Here is an 8,409-nt window from a genome sequence, read left to right as displayed (position 1 = left end):
AACTGATATTATTACACACGGGTAAGCCAAAATTAAGCACTTGAAAGTCTAATTTCATTCAGTTATGCACATGGTTACATTTTTCCTGTTGAAATAAATGAGGTTAAAAGTGCTTAACTTTTGGCTAGATTGCACCTGCTATTCTGTCATAAGAAAGTTTTTTTTTTGGTTGTTTGTTTTAAATAAAAAGCATTAAGTTTTCCAAACAATGGATCTGCTTTTTCCCGTTAGTGGAGAAAGAGAATGTTTTAATGCGTTTTTTTCAGACAGGTCTGATAATTTGAATTAGTTTTGGAAAAGTAAACATAGATTCATTTTTTATTTTAAATATATAGCTGTCTGAGCAATGCTATTCCGTCATGAATAAATGAAGCTGGTATTAATTTCTTATTTGGATGATACACATTGGGATAACTCATTTGGATGAGTTCCATGCTGAGGTTTTCATACGAGAAACTGAATTTGGCCTTCTGGAAAATGGACAATACATTTTAATCCAGTATAGGATGCCTTTAAACAAACAATTAACCTGCTTGGTCCCTGTCTTTTTAAAAAAACTTCAGTGATGCGGTGCTGAAATTAGATTCAGAAAAGGAATGAATTGGAGTCTATATTCTTTAAACAGCTTCTTCTCCCTGTATAGAAGCTTATTTTTGTTTATGGTAGTAAGGAAAGGGATGCAATTAAATGAACACACTTGAATGTGGAAATGTCATACCTGAAACAGAGACATGGGCTCTTTAAAGGTATTAGCATAAATCTAGCACATTTGTTTATTATGTTTCAAAATCAGTCACTGGTATCTCTGCCACAGGTAACAATTGACTTTTCAGGCTTCAAGTTAATAGCCTTGTCTCTTGCTTGTAAGGATCAATATTAGTATTAATTAATCACCATTATCAGTCCTAGGATCTGGTTCTATTTGTTGTTACATCAGCAAATATCAATATAGAAAGTAGACTCTCTGATCGTCATGGCAACTTCATCTCTTGGGTCAAAGAAAGTTTATCTTATCTGTGCATGGAGAGTGGCAAACTGTTTAGGGATCTAGTTTGAACTCTAAGAACATTGATTTAGTTTTTGTTTGTGAATAGAGGCTGAATTTCAATCACAAGGGATAGGAAAGATTTAAATATTAATGCCCAGAGGTATGTCCAAGAGGGTGTCATGCTATTACTGTCAGATTGTCTTTCTGAGATGACACAAAGGGGGAAGGAGAGAGAATTGTGTCATTTGGATTATTTCAGGCACAGTAATATGTGCATTTGACAAACATGTCTAGAATGAAAGTGTGCTAATTTCATTGTTTTTTTAGAGCAGTATTATTTTATCTTGAAAGTCTACATTTGGTTTTGAGGCATACTGATGTATAGAGGTGACAGTGTTGGGTGGAGTAGGAAGGTGTTTTGTTAGGCACTGCCAGGTGAAATTCATTAAAAAAGAAAAAATATGGGAAGACGACAAATCAGTTTTCTGATACTTGTGGAATAATGACAAGCAAACAGAAACTAGAGGCAATCTGAATAATATAGCCTAATCAGTTAGATGTACCCTTGGAGATTGCTGAACTGATAAAAGTATTTCATGAGCCTGTAAAAACGAAATATGAATTCCACTTTGTTACTATTCACCTTAATAAAATATTGATGTATAGCTCTGTTGAAAATCTCTCCAGGGCATTGGTGTTCATATATACAGCACTTTGTTGAAATATTGACATACAAACACATCACTTTGTTGAGACGTACAGCTCAATCTTTAGGAAGCTCTGAACATCAGCCAGCCCTAATATGTGTAGTCTTGTTTAGAAGTGCATGTAGAATTCCCACACTCATTTATCCTTCCTTGTGTGTTTCCTTCTTCAATAGCCTTGTTAAAAACATTATTCAGGTAGAAGGTATAAGTAGTGCTGTTACTTGTAATAGCTTCTCATCCACAAAACCACCCATTTTGGGACTAATGGATATATATAAAATATAACACCGATGGAAGTATGCATGGTGCTTATAAGTGGCAAATGACTCAGTTCTTGGTATTGACATCTTTTCATTGATTTCTTAGTTTTATCTAATGCCTTGAAAAGGTATTGCCATCGTGAGTTGGTAACAGCTGTGGATGGCTGTCACCAATTTAATTCCCCTCCCCCCGTACGGAATTTAATCTGTTTAGAAGTAAACATACAGTTTGCAACGTTCAGTTCTACCTACACATGTTTGAACAAATTCAAGAAGTGATATATAAAATTGATTGGGGGGGGGCATCCAGTAAAATATTTTCAGTCTTCTGTTCTAGTGGTGAACCCTCCAGTCTTGCAGCCGATACAACATTTGTATGTTGAGGAATAGGAAAGGAAAGGATATATTTCTTCAAGGGTTAGGATTGTATTAATATTTATTCTGTTACTTTGCAGTGTGCTTGAATGTTTCTGATTACTCAGATGAGTGTCTCTCTCAATCCATTCTTAAGGGTCTCAGAAAATAATCACTGTATTAGGAAACAAAAACTTAAGAATTCATACAATATAAAAACTCTTAACCTGAGTCTTGTATTACATTAGGAATAAGCTTGGGCTCAAGCTTTAGCAAACCGTCAGAAGGACATTCAATCACAGTGAAGAAGTTACTGGTAGAGACCTTCTGTTTGTCCTTGTCATTGAAACTTGATTGCATCTAAGATTGCATATAGGGAAAGAGGCATCCACTAGCCATTCTAGGCCCAAGTTATTTAGAGCTTGGTAGGAAAATGAAAAGTTTGTATTTAATTGACTCCTGCGTTTCAAAATATCACTGAATAGTTGTTGTTTTTTTACATCATTTGCATTGTTCAGTAACCACAGACTCTATATGGGACTTTTTATCTTGCATCCAATGTGGTTTCTTATTTTAACACAAAGAAATGTTACATTGATTATTATGTTTACATTGTGAATAAGATTAGTTATGGGTTATTCAGAATCATACAGGTGTATAGCAGCAAGCGGTTTGGATTTCCCATCCGAAATTCTTCCTGCATGTTATGTGGAACAATTGCATTGATGAGTAATAGTATTTGTGGTTTTTCAGCCAGAAGTCTGTGTTTTAAGCTTTTGGAGGCTATGATTAACTGATAATAAGTTGTGTCACAGGTTGTTTTGAGTTAGTATTTGTACTGGAAATACAGAAGAGGAGATAGAACAGTTAAAAGGTTTTATTCTTATTCGACATTTGAAGTTTTTCCTCATATTATATCATTTTATCCTAACTAAATTTTGTTGTACAAATATTATTTGAAATATACTATTTAGTGGTTTCTTGTTAACAGTAATACTTAGATGCTTGCCTTTATTGGATTTGATACATTCAGTATGCACCTTTTGTGTCTTTGACTATATAGCCAGTTGAGTATAACTTCATGTGAAAGTAAGCATGCGTGTTCCAGTTTGGGAATGAACACTGAATCACCCAGAAAGTTAAAAAGCTGGGTACTTAAAACAACTTGTTTGAATACAGTTCTACTATATACAGACTGTTTCCAGTGACAATATTCTCCATCAGTCTAGTTTATGTACGTGCATCCTATTGTATAATATGACGTACTGTATCTATGTGATAAAAGGATAGGAATTCATTTTACTTATTAAACTTAATATTACCAATGAACTAACAAACATCATTCTTATATATGATAAGTGTTAATTATAGAAGAGGAAAGGTTATTTAAAGATTGTTGTTTACAGTTAATGGATCAATTCAAAATATGTTTGTTTATCCTCTCCTAAACATATGACTGCATTTGACCTTTTATTGGGTTTACTTTATTTATTTTGCTTTTCAGATTTAATTTTCACTTTATAATCCTCCATCTCTGAAATAGATCTTTTCTCTGAAACATCTTTAGATTCTTACATCTTACAAATAGTATTTTCAGTAATCTTCCAGAACTGGTCATACGTTTTCAGGGCCTGGGCTTGTACCACAATGCTTGTTGGTTCTAATATGAAAAATATGAATCCAAAATTTAGTGATGGTGGTATTCTTGAAGCTTTTACTTTTTCAGCCTTCTGATTTTGTATAAAATGTCCTACTTTGAAATTGGAAAGAAATTAATATGCGTAATTTTACTTTAGAAAAGCAGTAATCCCAGTTGTTTTTAAATTGAAATACTTAAACTGGTTTTGAAGCAGCAGCCTTTTACTTTACTTAACATCAGACTCTTAGAGTTCAATTATTTGCATGGTATTTAGAAGTAAGCCCCACTGGGCTACATGGGGTTTATTTCCAGGTAAGTGTGTACAGTACAGGATTACTGCCTTAATTATAGTAAAATTGGGCACAATCATTGCTCATGTCAGCATTCTGTTTCATGCACTGCAACAGTAATTATAAAGGTCAGAATTAATAATGAGAATATGTAGCACAAACCTTGATTTTGTAAATCTATATATTTATGATTTTATTTAAGGTAACTTTTCATTATGTGCCATATAGAGATATGAGCATATTGAATAATAAATTTAGGAAGACTTTAAGCTGTTGCTAAAGGAATCCACAAGGGAATATAATTAAAAATGTTTTGATATAGCAGAAAGGTAATTTTTAAAACCAGATTTCTAAAAATGCATGTGCACTGTTAGAAGAATGGACATCTTGGACAAACAAATGCATATTTTGCCATCAAGTTCTTTTAAGCTTCTGAAGTCAGGCCTACAACTGGGTCAGATGATAAGATGAGCACAACAGCAAAAACGAAGAGCACCTCTGATAAAAACTGATTGATTGATGTCTGGCTTCCCTACCATCGCAAGCAGTTGACAGTTAGTTTAGGATCAGATGATTTGGCTTTTGCGATAGATGATGGGGTCTGTTAGGGAAGTCTGAAGGACGTAAAGGTCGTTTTCTGTGTAGTGTCAGGGAATACTGGGTTCCCACAAGGTGGGGCATTGGATTACATTTTTCTTTATCTTGTGCCTTAACTTTTCAAGGTCTGTTAAAATAAAACAATCAAAAAGAAAAGTTCAGAGAAATTTACAATACTGTACAGTACTATGCATGTCTGCTCAGAATTAAGTTTCATTGAATTCAATGGGACTTACTTCCAGGTAACTGCGTATTGCAGCCCTAATTGTAATCATAGCATCTGTACTTGCATAATAAAGTTAAATTCAAACCAGATATTCTGCAAGAATTTTATAGAGCGACCCTTAGCTTTTGACAGGTTCACACGTAATTGGCCCGAGCATTAAAAATAATAATAATCTAAGTAGTGTTTAACGGTTATATTTTACAAATTCCAAACACACACACCTAATATACTTAACAATTGGCTATTATTACGAAGGTACAGCTTTTATACCAACGTTAAGGCTGCAATAAATCTCACTGGGACATATTTATATTCAAGGACAACAAATTGAAGAACTAGAACATAATGCTGTTCAGCCCAAAAGATTTTCAGGACAGTTACAAAAAAATTGCTGCAACTGTCATAGAACTGGAATGTAGACAGCTGGGATTTGAATTTAGATTTTGGACAGTTTTATACTCAGTGGAAATCCATTATGATGTATCTCTTTACTCTGAGTTTCAAGGGTCAAATCTCCAAAGGACAGTTGAGTTTTAGCTAATGCTGTTGGCTTAATATCGGTAAGATGATTTTTTTCAAGGTGCTTTATTGCTGATAATATTGAATGTAGTCTGAAGCAGCCTGTAGATTAATTTGGATGGCAGCAGTGTATGTTCTTAGTGATTTGTTGCACCTCACAAAACAATGCTTTCTTAATGTCTAAACTACAGAATAAATTTATTTTTAAAAGCTCGTTTTAAGCAAATTCTTACAATTACTGTTATCCATGTGGTTCCTATCTAATGATGTGTACTTCTATAATCAGAAACATGAAATTCAGGTCTGTAAGAATATGACACAGCAGATTTTAGGAAAGCCCCCACCCTTCAATATGAGATTGTATTTATTGTGTCAGATACTTTGTCAACAGTATGAATAATCTATTTAGCATTTAGGTTTCAATGTCTGTCTTTGTAAAATTTGGTTATTACTTCTGCACTAAAAGTTTTTGGCCACAAGCAACTGTTACATGTTTGCAAAGTAAATGATATTTGACAAAGGTATGTGCTTTTATTTGATAAACTATATTCCATGTTGTAAGATGAAGTAAAATACACTAACATCATTTTTGTAGGTAGCTTCACTTTTGGTTATATACTAGCTCCTCATCTTATTCAACTCATTTAATAGATTTTCACACCTCTCTCTTCCTCTCACAAGTCTTTCTTTTGGTGGATATTTTTAAATGTAAGTAAGAAAAATAGCTTGATAACTCAGTCTGTTCTAGAGTGCCACACCTCTTATTAGGTAATTGAGAACCATCTAATTATACCCAGAAGAAAATCAGGAGTGATGAATCAAAGAAAGAAAAGAAAAAGTAATGTAGCCAAAATTATCAGGATCAGCTATATTTATAAATGGAAAGTAACAATCAGCTACTTAGATGAACTAGACTGTGTAATTTTATGATTAGCCCTGCAGTGTAGAAAATCTCATTTAAGTGGGAGTATTTGTTGGGGATGTTCTGGCTGGAGTGATTAGCAGTAACAGAAAATGTTACTGGTAAGGAAAAAAGAACACTGAAGCTCAAGTTTGAAAAGCATATTTAGCACACACATTCACAGTATGGCAGATATGTAAAACATTCTTTTTCTAGCTAGGAAATTCTGTTTATCCAGTAGTGGTCAGCTATTGGCAGATTGTTTTTAGAAGTTATAGGAACAAAAATAGAGAGGGAAATATTGCATTGAATATCTATGCTGTTTCATAATAGTGTAACTCTACTAAAGTAAATGGCATTATTGTAAAAGTATTAACATTTAGATTAAAAAAAATGGATCGGTTACTTACAATGAGTTCTTAAATATGTTTATTCAGTATTATTCTTCACTGAGTTCAGTGAGACTGAATTCCTCATAAGTATCTTTAGGATTTCAGTCTTTCAGTTCATTTAGCTTGTTTGTGTACCAATTGGTCACAAATATTTGGTGTAAAAAATAATTTTAAAATGTTTTACCTAGGACTTTGTTTTTCAGATGCTATTTGACCATTAACTGACTGAATACATTTGTTTTTAAAAGCTTAATATGTCAAAACGCTTTTCAGTCTCTGTAGTTTGATGATCTAACCGTTACACCTTGCTTTTTGTGAGGAAGCTTTTTAACAGTATCTTGAAAATAACTTTGAAAATAACTTTCAGGATAAATATTTTTAGCATTTGAAGACTTCTGTCTAGTCTGTGGTGGACAGAAATTCCTTTTTCAACAAAACTTTATCTTACAGATAACATAAATGTATTTTATTCCCCATTTTAACCATTATTTTAATATTGGAAACCCCCATTTCTAATTATTTGGTTGAGATCCTAACCTATAGAAACTAAAATTATGTAGCCATTCACTGAAATCACAGTTGCCTTTCTGATTTATTTATGCAAGAAACACAATAGGGAATTGGAGAAAATATGATAATAAAAAGCTTAACATTTTAAACAACCATTTTAGACATATAGTAGGAAGTGCTGCAGTTTCCTTTTTAGAGTACCTTGAGTAGCTAGGTTCAGATATAAGCGAGAGAGGGTGATGGTGCTTAATTGCTGGGACCATCTTTCAAGACATTGGTAAAAATCAATTTTAAGTGGTGTATATGAACCTTTGAGAACTCTGTATGTGGCCCCAGTTGATATACTGAAGTGAATAAGTTAAAGCCCAGAAAGAAATCTAGACATCTACTTTATCCACACTGTAGTACTTTCACACTTTCATGGTAAATGATTCAATACAGTTTAAATTCTAAGAAAACATCCTTTCAGTGTGCAGTAAAATAGCCTGCCTATAGCAAATAACTTTATTTACTTTTTTTTTTTTGCTAAAAGATCTGTAGAAGTCCTTCACCAAAGATTAGGATCTTCATTTTAAAATCATAAGTAGACGGATGCTGCTTTCTACAGAGGTAGCTCTGTAGTTTCAACATTTGTGTTGCCTGTTTTATTAACCTCCTACTAGCAGTATGGAGTTTTGTCTTGGAAATATGCTCTGTGTCTTAGATTTCAATGTCATGCTAATATAGGCACCATGTTGCAGAAAAAAGCTTATCTATCCTATGCTGTTATCCTAAATTCTGAATTCTGAGCTGCTTCCTGCACCAGAAACAGTTCATCTTTCATATCAGATGTTTTACATTCTCAATGATTTTAAGAATGCCGTCAGTTTTTAAATCCAGACTTCTATCCAGATTTTTCTGTTGGGTTGTTTTTTTTTTAAATAAAACTGGCCCATCACCAAATGCATTGCCCTTATTATCATCTTATTAAGAATACTATAGCCTTGAATTACTTCCAATATTTTATTTTTAATGTAATTGCCTTAT

General features: G+C 33.2%; 1 protein-coding gene across 8 annotated transcripts in view; it reads left to right on the top strand.

Moving 5' to 3' along the window:
• Positions 1-8,409, top strand: part of ZFPM2 (zinc finger protein, FOG family member 2) — a 469,506-nt gene that overhangs the window by 142,587 nt on the left and 318,510 nt on the right. Inside the window, exon 1 of one of the 8 annotated variants that reach the window (XM_083749022.1) lies at positions 5,499-5,621. The exons of 6 other annotated variants lie outside the window; for them this stretch is intronic. The gene's annotated coding sequence lies outside the window, so the exon portion shown is untranslated. Of the gene's footprint in view, positions 1-5,498; positions 5,622-8,409 lie in introns of those variants that run through there. One more of the 8 variants, XM_083749025.1, reaches the window with a different exon arrangement.

Source organism: Podarcis gaigeae (assembly GCF_964106915.1).
Source record: "Podarcis gaigeae genome assembly, chromosome: 7".
Classification (NCBI taxonomy): domain Eukaryota; kingdom Metazoa; phylum Chordata; class Lepidosauria; order Squamata; family Lacertidae; genus Podarcis; species Podarcis gaigeae.
This window is presented reverse-complemented; position numbering and strand designations above follow the sequence as displayed.